This window comes from Gallus gallus, chromosome Z (genome assembly GCF_016699485.2).
Source record: "Gallus gallus isolate bGalGal1 chromosome Z, bGalGal1.mat.broiler.GRCg7b, whole genome shotgun sequence".
Taxonomy (NCBI): Eukaryota; Metazoa; Chordata; class Aves; order Galliformes; family Phasianidae; genus Gallus; species Gallus gallus.
Genome location: NC_052572.1, coordinates 50,825,821 through 50,842,917, shown reverse-complemented (window position 1 = coordinate 50,842,917; position 17,097 = coordinate 50,825,821). Strand labels below are relative to the sequence as shown.

General features: G+C 40.8%; 1 protein-coding gene across 11 annotated transcripts in view; it reads left to right on the top strand.

Annotated features, from left to right (window-relative positions):
• PAM (peptidylglycine alpha-amidating monooxygenase) overlaps positions 1-17,097 on the top strand; it is a 129,190-nt gene that overhangs the window by 1,037 nt on the left and 111,056 nt on the right. The gene's annotated exons all lie outside the window — the stretch shown is intronic.

Genomic DNA, 17,097 nt, shown 5'->3' with positions numbered 1-17,097 from the left:
CTCAGGTCTTTCCCGTGAGATGTCAGTGGGGAGGGACGGCCCTTCTATTTTCTTTTGGGTTTGAGTGTCCCTTCTTCAGGTGTGTTGCAGTAGTGAAAGTGTCAGTGACGAATGTAGTCTTTGGAAGAGTACATCTCAATCCCAAAATCTTAATAAAGTGGAGTGGGTTTTTTTGTTTTGTTTTGTTTGTTTTAGTTTATTGATATTCTAGAATGCCATTTTAGTTTGTTCTTCGCTGTGGCCCAGTTACGAGGAGTTAAATTTTAACTGAAACTGATGCATGCGTTTGTGGCTCAGCTTTGGCCCTCTGAGCACCCCCGTTTGGGTGATGCTGCAGGTAGGCTTTGGCAGCATGAGGGCTTGAGGGTCTGAGCCAGAACACAGTCATCTCTTGCGTTACTGTCAAGTGAGATAACTGCCAGCCCACTGAGAGCCGGATAGAGCAGGATGCCAAGGAATCTAGGTCTTCAGATGCTGTTTCTCTGCTTGCTGTTTATTTCACAAAATGTTCAGTTTGAGGTGGACTTTGTTCTTGATTCCTTGCATATGGATCCTGGGGAGCTGTGGTGAGAAATACAAGCATGCTGAATGTGAGCTTGTTTTTGGCACCTTTCTTCTGTTTTATGCGTGGACATTCCTCAAAAGGAGCCCAGAGTTGGGACTTCTGCAGCCCTCACGCAGGGCAGGGGATGGACGTATCAGTGTTGCATATGTGAGGACAATGACAGGCTTGATGAAATGAAGATTGCTTCTAAAAGTCATCTTGCAGTTTGCCCATCTTCCTTCTCGCAACTTGATCTGGCCATATCTGGTATTTGAGATGAAAAATTCAGTAAAGCCCCTGGGATGCCTGTATGTGTAATTGTGCTATCCTGGCGTACAGTCAGTGGTGCAAACAGAGGTCTGGAGCGGATCACTGATTGAGCCAGGCAAGTACTTTCTGACAACAGAAAGCTGCCAGTTTGAAGGAAATGGAAGAGGTTGAAATACGTGTAGGTTAAAACTTTGCTGAACGGCAGCCTTTCTTCCCCTCTGCTTGATAGGGCTCTCCTTCTTTTCACTTAAACTTTTCATCTGTTTTCTTTAAGGCAATCAGTGAGAATATGTAACACTGAAATACTCTGGGCTGCTGAAGGGCAGTGAGACTTTACACCTTACTCCTTAATAATACTCCTCATTTCTCTTTGATAAATGAAGGACTGGTTTCCAGTGTCCTCTCAGTCTCAACTGTGCTCAGGTTGAAGGAAGCTAACACATTTTCTTCTGAATAGCAATTCATTACCTTCCTACAGAACGATTCAGAGGTTTTAATATGAAAAGGTATTTTGTGCCGCTATTTCTTAAAACTTCACTGATTATCTTGTAACTTGTGTTAAAACAGAATGTGCTAACAGATCTGAGGAGAGCTGCTTTGTATGTAAGGTGATGACACGTTTCTGGAAGTATGAGATGAACTCACGCAGAATTGAGATGTAGATTGTGACTGTGTGAGCAAAGAACAGGTACTGACAAAGACGTAGGTAACGTAGGTATAAACAGGAATCAAAATTCATGATCAGTACTGCCTTTAGAAGCACTGCTGTTCTTTGGATGTAAATCTCTATTACGCTGTTCTTTGTTCGTGTATTTTTTTGTTTTGTTTTGCTTTGTTTTTTGAATTGAGAAACAAATTGCAAAGAGAGCCCCTTTCTTATCTCCTGTGAGAATGTGAACAAAATTTAAGGGTAGTCTTCAAAGTATGTGTGCAGATTGTACATGTAGAGATGCCAACAGGAAGACAGCTTTTCTGATGCAGTTAATAGAAGCGAGCTGCCTGACCTCTGTCTGATGAAGAGGCTTCACAGTCATCGGTTGGAAGAGCTCTGTCTTCATGGTGCCATGTGTTGTGAGCACCTAATTACATTGTGAGCACATATTGTGGGCTTTTGCAGTAAAAGGTTTTCTCACTCCCTCTGTTTTCTGAAGTATTTCATTATTTTTACTCTTTTTTTTTCAGTTAGGGGAATCCCACTGGTTTGCAAGAGAATACCAGTGATTTGCAGCAACTGACAGACAGTAAGTGGTAACCCAGGCTGTTTGGGCTGCACAACTGAACTTCTTACCTCTGATTCTTTCTATCTCCAGGAAAAGGGCATGTTTTAACATTATATGGTTCTGCACCAGCCAAACGGAGTACATAATCTGATGAAGTCAAACAGGTGAAAACAGTTCCCATGTTGTACTGCTCAGAGAGAAGCATAACTTCTACTTTCAACAGAACCTGTTCCAGTCATTTGCATTTATTATCTCATAGGTCTTTCATCCTTTCCTACTCATTTTTTCACACTTGCGTGTTCGTGAGTATCAGGACTGATGGTATCCCATCAGGCTGACTAGGGAGTAAGGGATGCTGGCCATCAAGTCTTCATTGTGTCTTTTGGGTTATTCATGACTGATAATGATTTAGGATGATCTTTGCTCTGTTTATGTTCTCTTCTGATGAAGAAGAATGAGGGTGAGGCTGAGTCATACCATGTATTTGTGGTTTCCCATGTTTGGTATGCTCTTGTACATTCCACTGGAGCCTGCCAGGTCCTCTGTTATCAGTATTCTTTCTTGGATCTCATGATTATTCTCGATTTCTTTATTTGCAGCATATATATTATTCATCTTACTCCTGCTCTGGTTATTTTAGTCTGTGCTGATGTATGTTCATGCTCTTTGTATGGCAGTAGAATATTTACTGTACAGGTCTCTACAGAGGAAGGGACTGGGCTGCCCCCAGAGATTGTGAATGCCCCATCCGTGGAGGTGTTCACCAGGGCCAGGTTGGATGAGACCCTGGGCAGCCTCGTCTAGTATTAGACATGGAGGTTGGGAGCCCTGCCTGTGGCAGGTTGGAACTTGATTTCTTTGAGGTCCCTTCCAGCCCAAGCCAGTCTGTGATTCTAAGGTTGGTTCAAAAGAAATGCATTATGGATCACATTGCACTTAAGATTTGTGAGATCTTTTTATTAAGAGTTGTGACTGTTTTTCTTAAAGGCACAATATTTTGTTAACCCTGAATGATCACTTTGCTTTTATTCCCCAAGTATACAAATGAATTTTTGATCAGTTGTGCATTTGCTTTCTGTTGTAGGCCTGTAAATCACATGTTCCAATCTTCATAAAAAAAATTGTACTCATATTAGGACATAAAGTCATAGAATGGCCTGGGTTGAAAAGGACCACAATGATCATCGAGTTTCAACCCCCTTGCTATATGCAGGGTCACCAACCACTAGACCAGGCTGCCCGTAGCTACATCCAGCCTGGCCTTGAATGCCTTCAGGGATGGGGTATCCACAACATCCACGGGCAACCTGTTCCAGTGTGTCACCACCCTCTGTGTGAAAAACTTCTTCCTAATATCCAACCTAAACCTCCCCTGTCACAGTTTAAGACCATTCCCGCTTGTCCTATCACTACCCACCCTTGTAAACAGCCGTTCCTCTCCTGTTTATATGCTCCCTGGAAGTACTGGAAGGCCACAATCATGTCTCCCTGGAGCCTACTCTTCTCCAAGCTAAACAAACGCAGTTCCCTCAACCTTTCCTCATAGGAGAGGTGCTCCAGCCCTCTGATCATCTCAGTGGCCCTCCTCTGGACCCGCTCCAAGAGCTCCACGTCCTTCCTGTGCTGGGGGCCCCAGGCCTGGATGCAGTACTCCAGATGGGGCCTCACAAGAGCTGCGTAGAGGGGCGCAATCACCTCCCTCTCCCTGCTGGCCACTCCTTTCATAATACAGTCCAGAACACGGCCTTCTGGGCTGCAAGCACACACTCCTGGCTCATGTTCAGCTTCTCATTCACCAGGATCCCCAAGTCCTTCTCTGCAAGGCTGCTCTTCAGAAGGAGTTCTTCCCCCAGTTTGTATAAATACCTGGGGTAGTTTGTATAAGTACTTGGAATAATGCTCTGGGACATGCTCTGGATCATTTTTATTTTTTGGCATGTTTCCAAAATGTTTCTCACATTTTTAGCCTAAAGTAATTATTTGTCTTCATGTTCATTTGTTCTGGTTTCTTACTTCTTTCTTTGTGATCTGTACAAGCTCTAGCTTTTTTTTTTTTTTTTTTTTTTTAATAAAGGACAGTCATGTTTTGTCTTAAACTTTCTATTTCTAGGTTGGGTGATCCAGGCTAGCACCTGTGATGTTGCTGGGAAAATTAAGAGCTTACTGTGAACCTAGTAGTCCTTTCTCCTTCTGGATGCAGCTTGGATGCGTCTCTCTTGTGTATCATGACTGGGACTGCAGCTGGTATTCCAGATGAAGACAGTGACATTAGTATAAGCAGATCTGTGACAGAGTGAAATTGGAATAGATAAAATTACTTTTTATTTGTTGTTGTGAATATGTAATGGTAGCTTTTATTGTGTTGTTACCTGAAACATCTTTTCAGCTGATAAAATGGTAGATAAGAGTAAGAAAAGTCTGTGTAGTTGGCATAAGCATAAATTAAAGTGTTTTTTTTCATTCTCAAAATCTCCAGATTTTTTGTGATATTCTGGACTTACTGAGAATAAGTTCAACCCCGCTTCAGCAGGTTCTGTGCACATACTTCTATATTCCATTCCAGTTTTCTTTATACAACTATTAAGGATATATATTTTTTTTTAATCAGTCCAAGTTGATTGAACTCTGTTGCTGCATTATTGTTTGAATGCTGGATTAGACATTGGAAAATGTGGTTCCTTTTTGCTTAACTTATAATTTTTCAAGTTATGGTGGGGCTGAAAATATACTCAGTTGCACCTAGACTAGTGCTGCAGCTTTTTTATTTTTATTTTTTGTCTGGACAGAGGATCTTTTATTTGTTTATGAACAACCGTGTCATCTGCCAAATATAACAAATAAATTCCTAACTTGTCTCTTCAGGCAATCCACTTTTCATTTCTTTCTGTCTCTATTTTTTTCTTCACTCTAACGATCTGTTTAATTTCCCCTTTTATTTGATTCTGTTTTATTAAAGACACCTTCATCAAAACTGAAGTGAACTTGCCTGTAGGTATGTAGATGCTAAGCAGTAGGTCCAAGGTGTATTTCCAAACTACAGGATGGTGGTCAACCAGTAAGAATAAAAGTTGTGTGGTACTTTCCACAGTAAGTTTGGAGGTAGCCTATAGGGTTGATTGACTTAGGCAATAGGTGGTGATCCCATTCATGCTAGGATTGAGATATTGCTCTTCTCTGAAGAGAATAGTGACTAAGATTGGAAGAGAATTTAAGGAAAAGTAGGTGAACTAAGGGGAAGAGAGAAAGCTTATGTGTAGATAAGTCCACTGTAGCAAGACAGTGTGCAGAAAAGTATGAGGTCAGTGAAGGTGAGGTTAATGTGAAGTGAGGTGTTAACAGCTGTTTAAAAGATATCCAACTTCCATACTTGCAGATTACATCTATAATTACTGGGTATAAATGGGTGCTTTGCTCTGTGAGATTTGTTAATAAGCAATCGCAATCCAACGTAATCTGATGTTATACTTCTTAACTGCATTGTTCCAGGAAGCCACAGAATTTTCTGTTGAACACAGATTCCTCATTGTCCCCTCCTCAGTTGAATCATTTCATTGCGAAACTATACCTTTGCAGATATTTAAGTTTGTTATGGTCCAACGTTATATCTACAACAACAGTGCTTATCTTTTTGGGATTGTTTTTGGTTCTGGAAACCAGAGATTATTTTGCTTGAATAGACTGTTTCTCCTTGGATCTGGTTCATGGATCTTAAAGCTGAATATTTTAAGGAATGAAGTGAAGAAGACTGCAGAGCTCATTAGATCACTGTATGCATTCAGTAATTTGTTTATAAGGAAAGGGGGGGGTGGGGGGTGGGGAGTCAGGAGAAGGGGGTGGGAGGCAACAGTTCACTTTAAACCACCAGCGCTCTGTTTCAAACTTGCATGAGATACTCTTGGTTTTCCATTGATTGAGAGTACTTGAATTCTGTTGATTTTAATTCTTTTTTATGCATGCTGTACCCGGAACTCGATTTAAGGAACTGGATTGCATGGTGCTAAGAGTCCTAATCTCATTGTGGGAGAGATCAGGATTTCTAGTGGATTTTAATGCATCTTTTTTATCCTGATTTAGACAAATAGGTTTTGCTTTTTAGTTGCTTATTGATGTTTTGGCTGGAACAGTGTTAATGTATTTTGATCATAAAATTATTAATTTTGGGTTGTTAATTTAGGGTAATCCTTTCAGAAGACCTCACAGTGATACCTAATTCTAGGAAATATAGTTAAAATGTGCCATGGCTTTTATTACTTGTGACAGTTGATGAGAACGTTAATTAAAGTGTTATCTATTTCTTCTTGTTTCTTTTTTGACAGCAAAAATATGCTTACTGCTGTGTTTTTTTTCTTTCTCTCTTGCTTCATCCCTTAGAGGGATCATTTTCTCCCTGTGAAATTTATACAAAATCAGAGAATGGAAAATATTGGAAAGAGCCTGTGGAGGTTATATAATATATACAACTCTATACCCCGTGTAAGCAAGGTCAGCTTAATCAGGTTGCCTTGGACTGTGTCTGGTTGGATTTTGAATATGTGCATGAACGTGGACTCTGTGTTATCTCTGGGCAGTGCGCTCCCATGCTTTGCCAACCTTATAAGAAGAAAACATCTCCTATTTTGTTTTATGCCTCCAGATGGGCTTTGTGCTACTAATCACAGCCATTTGAGCCTGTCACTTTAGTCATTTCACTAGACTGTTTTTTTCTGGGCTGTTTTTTATCACATTAGCTACGAGGACATTATAAGAGACTGCAAAATACACGTAGCTGGGTGTTTAAGTCTGTGTGCTTAAAATAACAGTTCTCCAAAACTGTGTGCTGTGTAGCTGTTGTAGAAATTCACGGAGAAGGATAATGGATGTTCTGAGCGCCTTTTGTATCTTCTCTAAGTCACAAGCTGTGATGGTAGCGGCATTTTGGAGATAACCTTAACTCTTCTTTCATATAAACTGAGGGCAATTATGATGATAATCATGATGAAAATAATCTTTCTGACTGTGAATGTGAAAATAATTTTTCTGACTGTAAAATGGTCAGTAATGCATGGCCATCTTTGCAAGCATCAAGACTTGGGGACCTTAGCCACTCTCTTCCCCTTCCACTGTCTCCTCATTTCGTAGGTTCCCATTGCTGGCACCCCCGGGTGTTGATCAGCGCAGACATCTACTTAAACATGCGTATTTTAGTTCCAGCCAGAGTAGCCACTGTCCCCCAAATATGCCGGGGGATGTCCCCAAAATATGCCGAGGACAGGTGGGGCTTGGCACATCAGTGTAATCCACAGGCTGCCGACAGGTGTCGCTGCGGACTAGTGCAGTGCAGAGACTTCTCCGGGAGGGTACGGTATCCACTTCTTGCGAACCAGATTGAAATAGTATCTTTTATGAAATAAGCGGAGTGTATTAAAGAGCACCAGCTGGGCGTTCCAAGATTAGGAGCATTGCCTCTGGCCCTTGCACCAGCATTTTGGCAGAGATCAGTTTGCCTGATGAAGACTTGTGTAAACAGGATTGTCTGTCCTCTGCCAAGGTAAACTCTTCATTTTCAGACAGGAACACAGTAGACATTTTCTGTGTGGTGTTGGCCTAACAATAGTTGGTAACTGGTGAAACTCTGTGCTCTCACCCTGCTATTTGGACTTAGTACTGCTTGCTCCACTGTTAACCCATTCTACGTGGGGTGTGCAGGTAGAATTCACAGTTGTTCTTTTAGTTAAGTATCAGTATGATCTACTAAACTAGCTCCATAAAAATGATAGGAGGTACGATAAATCCGTGTTACCTTGTTTTCACCTGTTTACATCTGGATAGCTTGTCCTGTGAACCATTTTCTGATTAAGTTGAGAGTATCTCACCATTGCCTTAGTGAACATAGATCTTGTGATAGTGGCTGTCTGGTCAGCAGTTGTATTAGGCAGTACAGCCAGGTGGTTGCTACTTGCCAACTGTAAACCCTGACTCTTTGGAAGAATTCTAGTGTAATGTGTATGCCAGGTGTGGCCAGGTGTTTTCCAAGTCCTGACCCTAGAGAGGAGGTTACTGTATATTACCCAGTTATCTGCTTAACGTCGCTAGCCTACAGTGTAGGGCTGTATACCATCCAAGAGTCAGTATGAAGATTTCTCTAGCTGTCAGTTCTTCCACTGCCGTAGCCACAGCCATCCATTTGACATATTGGCTGTTTCTCCCATGCCTTCGTTAGGCTAGCAAAGCTTGCTGAGCCATTTTAAAGGCTGCTGCTTTCCACTGCAGTTTCTCTTTCGCATTATCTTCTTGACTGATTATTGAACCGTGCATTCTGCTTCTGCTCCTGGGTTAATTGCTCATATGGCATTTATTCTGTGGCTAGATCAGATTGTGGATGGACACTGTCATTACTACCCAGGCAAATCTGTGGTATTTTTTCCTGAAAAGAACTTAGTCTATCGTGGCTAGTAGAGGCCGTGCAGAAATGCATCTCTTCCATTTTATAGTACTGGTCTGTTACGCCTTCCCAGTGGACTGACTGCTGTCAATTGGCAGTACTCACTGTAAAACTGGGAGCCCTATTATTAGTTACGTTGGCTCTTTGGGTGACTCTTTGTTGCAGCTAGGGCTGAGTAAACAGCCCACATTTTTAGCCATGCACTGATGGGATCAATCTCTAAGACCAAAAGTCCAACTGTGTATTTAGCTTGTCTCTTTTGTTGTCATAGGCTCCAGTGAGCTTTATTTGATGCTACAACTTGAAGCTTGAAAGGCATATTGGCTAGTTTGTGGCCCAAAGCTGCTTCATGGGAAGTGGCTTTTTTTGTTTGTTTTTCTTTCTTCTGACTTCTCCTTTTTCTTCTCCTTGCTATATAATAATCTTAGTATCTGGATCAAATGCAGTTTATAGTGTTTCGCAAAAGACTAATGAACTTCTGTATTTCTTCTTTTTGTCTGCATTTTTGCCATATAGATAGTAGTTTGTGTAGTTGACTCAGACATCATTCTGTGAAAACCCTGCTGAATTATCCCTCCAAATTTTGCTACTTTGTCAAATTACTACACTTTCTTGGGTTGAATGTTCTTCCATGATTTTGTGTAGTCCCTGCAGCATCACTCAGTGCTTCTCTATGGGGCCAGTAGTCCTTACAATAATATGGGTAACATCATGCAATGTCTTAGGTTGGAAGATCATGTAGTTCCATACCCATGCTGTGGGAGGGCTTCTCTGGGCAGCCTGTTCCAGTGCATCACCACTCTGAGTGAAGAATTTCCCTTAACATCTAACGTAAATCTCCCCTTTTAATTTAAAACCATTTCCTGTTGTCACACCGGAAGAGGCTGCCCAAGAAGGTTGTGGATGCCTCATCCATGGAGATGTTCCTGGCAAGGCTGGATGTGGCTCTGTGCAGCCTGGTCTAGTGATTGGTGATCCTGCACATAGCAGGGGGGTTGAATCTAGATGGTCATTATTCAATCCAGAGCATTCTATGATTCTACTACTGTCAGGCTGTGTAGAAAGTCAATCTTGCTCTCTTTTATTTTTTTTCTTCTTATAAGCCCACTGCGTGTTCTGAGAGACTGTGGTGAGGTCTTCCTGGAGCCTTCTCTTCTTCAAACTAAACAAGCCCAGCTCCCTGAACCTTTCTTCATTAGAGAGATGTGCTCCAGCCCTCTGATCATCTTCAGTTCCAGAGCAGGGCTGTGCTCCCAGCAGCTCTACGTCCCTCCTGTACTTGGGGCCCCAGACCTGGACACAGCACTTCAGATGGGGTCTCATGAGGGCAGAGCAGAGGGTGACAGTCCCCTTCCTCTTCTTGCTGACCACTCCTCTTTTGATGCAGCCCAGGATACCGTTGGTCTTCCAGGCTGCAAGAGCATGCTGCTGGCTTGTGCCTAACTTTCTGTCCACCAGAACCCGCAAGTCCTTCTCTCTTTCATGAGTTCTTCTCTCAGTGCGTATCTAGGATTGCCTTGCACTTGGCTTTGTTGAACCTCATTAGGTTCATATGGTCCCACTTCTGCAAACTTGCTGAAGGCGTGCTTGATCTCACTGTCCAGGCTGAAGATAAAGAGCACCAGTCCTGAGATAGACCTCTGTAGGGCACCATTCATCAAAGGCCTCCTCCTGGTCATAGAGCTGTTGACTGCAGTTCTCTGGCTGCAGCCATTCAGCCAATTTCTAATCCACCAAATAGTTCACCCTTCAGATCCCTGAAAATGTCACATGAGACCATGGCAAAGGCTTTGAAGAAGTCTAGGTAAGTGATGTGTATCAGTCTTCCCTTCTCTGTAGAGTTGAATGATTTATAATGCAGGAGAAATATTACAGTCTTCCAAACATAGGGTTGCCAGTCCATGGCAAGCTAGGGGACAGCACCATGTACTGCTGGCCTCGGGTGAGTTCCGAGTTGCAGTTCCTCAGCAACTCTACTGCTGAGGATAAGCGCTGGATTGTGTCATAGCTTCAGACACACCGCTCTTGAAAAGAGTGGCAGTTGGGTCCTACAGCTATGAGGCAGCCTGATCTGGTGGTCAGTAGCCAGCTGTCGTTGTCTGGTACTTATCAGATACTTCTGTTCACCAAGTGGGGCAGCTGAATGAAGAGCAGGATGCCAAGATTATTTCAACCTCAGATGGCTGCTTAGCTGTGTGGGTGATCTCTGTATGCTCTGTGCAGCCTATACTGTTTGGAGGAGTACCCATATCAGCAGGAACTGTAACTGCTTCCCCACAATAATGGTGTGAACAAACCGCTAACGAGTATTTGCACCTACCTTGTCCGGGAGGTTTCTGCCTGCCAGCAAGCCACGCCCTGTATGTATTCACTACTAAAGGTAGGTAAGAGCCACTTGTATTATCACTGATCCCACAAGTGGCTTCCTTTGTTCCCTCTCCCGAAGGCATTAATTTTCATCATTTTTCAGCTATTGGGATAGGTCTCTGAAGTAATGTGATCTCAGTTCCTGTGTCCTTTAGAGCCATCAGCCACTTCTGGTTGGCTGCTCTCATGTCCAGTGGAACACAAGGCTCATTAGCTCTCTGTGGTACTCAGCTACCCAAATCTAGTCAATTGCTGTGGACGTTTTTATGACTTGTAGTGCACCACAGTGACAAGATTGGGGTAATAAATTGGTACTGACATGCTCACCTTTTCCCCAGAGAAGGGAGAGGAAAGAGTGCAATCAGTCTATCAGTTGTCCTCATTTTTTTTATTCTTCCTTGTTGTTTTTTTTTTGTGGTCTGTTTTTTCCCTTTTGCTTGTTTATACTTTTCACATGAAGTAGGTTTCCTGTCTTATTTGTCTTCTGGGACTTCAGAACTGGAATAAAGCTAAAAATGTCTGCTTTCGCTAACGCTTCTCAGGTTTATCCATACAGAGTGTATATATAATCATATGTCACCTCCTAACATGCTTGACTGTTACCTCTTCCAATGCATATACCAGCACCCTGCATTGGCTGCTGTGGGACACTTCAACACATTCCTGTACACCAGCTGCCCATGCTTATACATGGACTTCACACACCTTAAGTTCAAGGCCCAATAGAACAGCTGTGGCTTGCTCAAGATCACCAGGTCCTCAAACAAAATGTCCGCCTCATAGCTACCAATCCTACCTTGTAGTATGGCAATTCTGGGATGATTAGGCTAGAGGTTAAAGAGAGAGATAACGAATGAAAATTTTCAGAGTGGAGAGTGTATTTAGTATAACAGAATTCTTTTTTGACACGTAGTCATGTAGCTTCTGAAAGCAGAAGTACCTATAATGCATATTTATACATTGATATTGCATGGTAGGAAAACTTACGGGTGAGGCTATCTGTCCTTGGCTTGAGACACCATCAGAAGTGACCGGATAACATGAAAGAGTGTGCTGTAGTGAAACTTTCTCACCCTTCCTTTGAAAAGATGGAACGCGTGGCATCTTATCTGTCTGCCTTTTTTTTTTTTTGTCCATATTATGGTACTGTTTTGATGTGGGAGGGGATTTGTGGTGGGATGCCCGTTGTTTCATTTTTCACTGCTTTTCATTAATGTCATTTCATCTTCAGAACTAATTGAACTGAGTAAAGTGGATACCTACCAATTCTCACTTCTGCTTTTCTCGTGCAGAAAAACAGAATTAAAAAAAAAAAAAGAAAAAACAATAATTTAGAACTGCTTTTAGAGGCTGACTACTATTTTTATGCAGTGCATTTCTTTGAAAGGCAGCCAGTGTTGTTAGTCTTCTAAAAGTAGTCAAAATGGTGTGCTGCTTAGCCTTTTTTTTTTTCCTAAGAGTTCATGAAATAGTACAGTTAACTAATGTGGTACTTTCTTTTCAGTTATTTTATCAATTCATGTGCTATCACTGCAATCATGATGCACTTCAATGGAGATCCGAGGAACTTACAGTAAATTAGTGATAATTCAGTCTTTATGCATGCCTCAGTTGACTTTGACTTTTGAATTTATGATACCTTTGTGGGTTTAGTTTGTACACTGTAGGGATAATATTTGTTGATGCTGCGTTGTTTCTTTGCCATCCTTTAGCCTGCTGTGAAAGTTTGCTATGTTTATCTGTGGTAGCAAGAAAGTTTAATGTTCATTTAATTACTTACGGTTATTTATTGCAAGAGCTGCTGATTCAGAAATTAATTGCAAGTATATACTTGATATATGCTATCCCTAAAGATAATTGAAATAAATTTATTTTGAAAAATCTACTTTAAAGAGCCATAGCTTTCCTCAAATGTCTCTGCTTCATATTTGATCATGTAAGGGGATCTTTTATCTTGTAAATGTTTGGCTCCTCTGTCATCCATAGGCTTTTTTTTTTTTTTTGTTAATTCAGAATTTTGGTTTATCCCGTTCCTTTTGTTTGGGAGTAAATAATTAGCTCCTAGCACCACTTGTCTCACTTTTTAAATAAGTACCAGAAGATTTAGATAAGTACTAGAAACTTTGTTAGTATTCTCAGTGAGTTTATTATGGGAGTCTTTTATTCTTAACATATTGTATTTTACAACCTTGAACTTCATTAAGATGCCTGAAAAAAATTACCTTTTATTTGTTACTTCTTATAGGAATCTAAAAAGAAAACTGTGTTCTGATGTAATGAGTCTCTTGTTTTACTGAAAATATCCTCGTGCTTTGTAAGTGATTTTCTTTGCCCTGCTTTCGGTATAAAACTTGGATCTATCCAGTTCTTACAGAAATGAGCATCTAGCTGTAGTTACTGTGTGCTGTAGGTAGGAGATTTAGTGGTAAATCTCTGAGGAAGTATGTATTCCTATGGCATGTTTTGAGAAAGTATGTACTCGAAATTGCATGAACTTTTCCTTAGTTAGGGTGGGATTTAAATGATTATTAAAGCTGTTAAAGAAGTCTGTCTTATGAGAACTGTATCATTTAGTCTGCATGTTCTGTTTAAAATGTTTTTAGTGCATTAATTAAACATCTACGTAGATAATGTTTGTTGTTTTGCTTGTTCGTTAGTTTTTACTCAGTTCAGGTTGGTTGCCACTGGTTAGTTATTAGCTAAATTGAGCTGTTCATTTTTGAAATTGCTACTCTAGATCCTGAAACTGTCACTCGATAAGACAGACCTACTAGGTTTATTTCTTACTTCTTGCCCTAGCTGGCTTTTGTGCAACTGTCACTTCAGGGAAATCAGCTTCCATTACAAATGGTTCTTTATTGCCATCTCTTATATTTGAATTGTGTAAAATTAAAACTGAAAAAAAAAAAATTACAGTTAAAAAACTACTGGGACTGATATTATATCTCAAAAAGGGAGATAGAGCTTTAGGAGAGTGTAGTGATATTAAGATATTCTCTTGTGTGTGAATTAGCATGTCTGTATGAGACATCTTAGAATATCTGTACTAAGGCTTTTAGAATTGCTGTTACACATTCCCAACTCAGAGCATGAAGTTTTGTTTTAGTGTGAGGGATTCTGGATGAGGTTAGCTATATTCTGTAGTATCTTTTGGCAAAGCCTATCAAAGTGAATCAAAAGCCTTGATCAAGCATGTTCCATTAATTGTGTTGAATTTGGTAGACTTACTGCCTAGGGCTTCGTAGCCTAGCATCTTACTTTTTCGGGATCCTGTATGACAGTAAAAGAATAAGGTGGTTTCAAGGAGATTTTAAAATGAATTTGCACTGGAAAACCAACTTTAGCAAAAAGAAGAGTGGAAAAATGCTTCAGAGACTGCAAATTAAGGACACTTCTTTTTCTTGTGAATACAGAAGCAATGTCAAAATGTTGAAGATGACTTGTATAAAATACTGCATGTACTGTACATTCCTCATGTCAAGCTAAAGAGTTTTCTGAAAATGACTTGCAAATAGAAAGGATTAATGATTTAATTAATCTCAAACTCAATTCTCTTTATTTGCATAAGTGCAGTTTTCTGTCATCTTCAGGCAATTTGCAGATTTTTGCAGCTATAAATAGTGTTCTTGTTATTTAGCTACTATATTAGGCCACTTTTATTCAGACTCTATTCTGACTATCCATTTAGGGGACATGTTTGTACTAAATACGCCTGCAAAATAGACTATAAATAATTTTCTTGTTATACTTGAGTGATTCTTGTAGAATTCCTATTTGCTGTAAAATATGAGAGTTTCTCATGGTTCAGTTCTTACAGTGTTGGCAGCTTCAACTGTAAGATACTGCCTGTAGTTACAGAGGGCTGTTGGTACAAGTTTAATGGACAAATGTGTGCCAGAAAAGGGGTAACTGTGGCTTAAAACCACCTTTGTTGTTGAAGTTCTTGATGCTGCCAAGATCTTTCTAGAGGAAACTTAATGGACACTTCTGTCTGTGGGCAGAGCTGCATGCCTCTCCTGTCTTTTATTTCCTGGCCCTGTGACTTGGGATCTCCATCTTTCCTGTTGTTAGCCTGCCTGTCCTGTTACCTATGTTGCCCTGTCCCTTGATTTTTTTCTTTTTTCTTCAACCTTTTTTTTTTTTTTCTCTGAAGGTTGTTCTGCTGATTATTTCTTTCCTTACAGTACCCAGACTGCTGTCCCATCTGGTTTTGAATTGGGGCATTTCTTTTCTGTTACAGTGGCAAGGGATTTGCAAAAATATAGTATTAAGAGGAAAGGAATTTTCTGTCTGTTAGTTGAGGTACTTGGATCTGGAGCTGGACTTTGATTCTTTGCAATGTCGTGTACGTATCAAATTTGAGTATTTATGTGGAGAATGGTAGGGGAAGTGAGAAGTGCTCTTTAGACAATACTATCCTAATTTGCAAGTAGGGAGCTCTAGGGCTATTGTAGTTGATGCTTCTAGGCTTTTCGGTTTAATTTTTTCCTATGTTCCCATGTCTAACAGTCGCTTATCAATAAATAACATTAGTGGAAGATGATCTCATTGGTCTGCCACTTTACTGAGAACTTCATATATTTTTATCTTTTGTTTTTCTTCCAGGAGACTTAAAAATAACTTTCAGCTTCATAGCTATATATGACTCAATCCGGTATCTCACGTTGTTCAGACCTCCCTCCCGATCCACCTTAAACTGCTCCTGCTTCTGCGCAGCAATGCGCTTCTGGTCCCTCTTCCTCCAGGCTGGGTCATGCAGGTGCTGGAAGGTCTCATACCCAGTTGTGATTCCAGAGGGACGGTGAACCTGGAGGCCAGCTCCTTTGATGCGTCGATGCTCATTCGAAGCAGTTGTTCATCTATAGTCAGCTTTTCCAAGTTGGGCTGGTTTTCTGCAGTTTTTGTTTCATTTTTCTGTTCTGTTTATAGTTTATAGAGATTTGCACTGTTTTTTGCACTTGTTTTACTTCTGTCATGCAGTACTTTTGTTTAATATGGAGTAGTTTTGTAGCTTTTCTTTAATCATCTGAGTTAGGGAAGTCAGCACTAAGACATTGCTTTACTGAAAGCTGGAAGGCCATTATTACAAACTGTATGCCCTCCTTATTTAGACTGACGTAAAGTCTTGTGTTTGTTTGTATTGGACGTGTCCAGAAACAACTATTTTTGATAAATTGAATATATTTTTGACTAGTATGCAAGATTCGCTCTGTCAGTCAGTATGCTAATAAGCTGTATGTTTGCTGCGCTGCCATGATGCCTTATGGTTATTCTGGTTTTTTTTGCAAAATCAAATGACTTTTTCTGTTGAGGACGTTCAAATCATGAAGATCTCCATCTGTGTCTTATTTCATCTCTTTCATTCCTGCTAAGATGACTTGACCTAGATACAACTGTGTCAGCTTGCTTAGGAAGAAATTTGAGTTTGTGTGTGAATATAATTTCCATCACCTGCTGACCTTGTTACACTCTGTGAACTGAGGTTAGACTTGAAGGTGTGTTGGCTTACTTGCATCCAGAACTGGTTCTACTTTGTTTTAGAGGTGCATGGCGTAGTCTGTGAACAATTTTGCCAATCATTTAGAAATGGCATGGCCTGTTTTTGTTCTCTGTTTTTAAATCTTGATGGACTAAGTGGCTACATGGCCTTGTCTAGCTGCCACACTCTCACTCTCTCATTCTGCCTACTGAGTAGGAGAGGAGGAATAAGTTGGAAAAGCGTGGGGGTCAAGATAAATATGGATGGCTTGTTAATCACTATAACAAGCAAAGAGACTTGTCTTGGAAAATTGATTCAATTTATCACCAACTTATTTGGAGTTGGATGGTGAGCACCTGAAAGTGCCCGGTCGTCTCTCACTGTAAAGTGCTTGTTGATATTCAGAGGAAACCTGCTATGTTTCTGTTTGTCTGTTGTGACACAGGGCACCACTGAAAATAATATGGCTCTACTTAGCACCCTCCCTTCAGGTATCTGTAAGTCTCAAAAAGAACCACCGTTGAGTCTTTTCTTCTCCGTGCTGAACAGTCCGAGCCCTCCCATAGAACTGATGCTCCAGTCCTTCACTGTCTTTTCTTACCTTTGATGGAGATGCTCTCCTGTAAAGAAGAACCCAGAACAGAACTCAATACTTCAGCTCTAGCCTTACCAGCCCTGAGGAGAACAATCACCTACTCTGATGAGCTGATGATATGCCTGCAGCCACAGTTGGTCTTTTTTGCACATTGATGGTTCTGTATCCAGTTCTGTATCATCAGGAAACTTGCTGAGGATA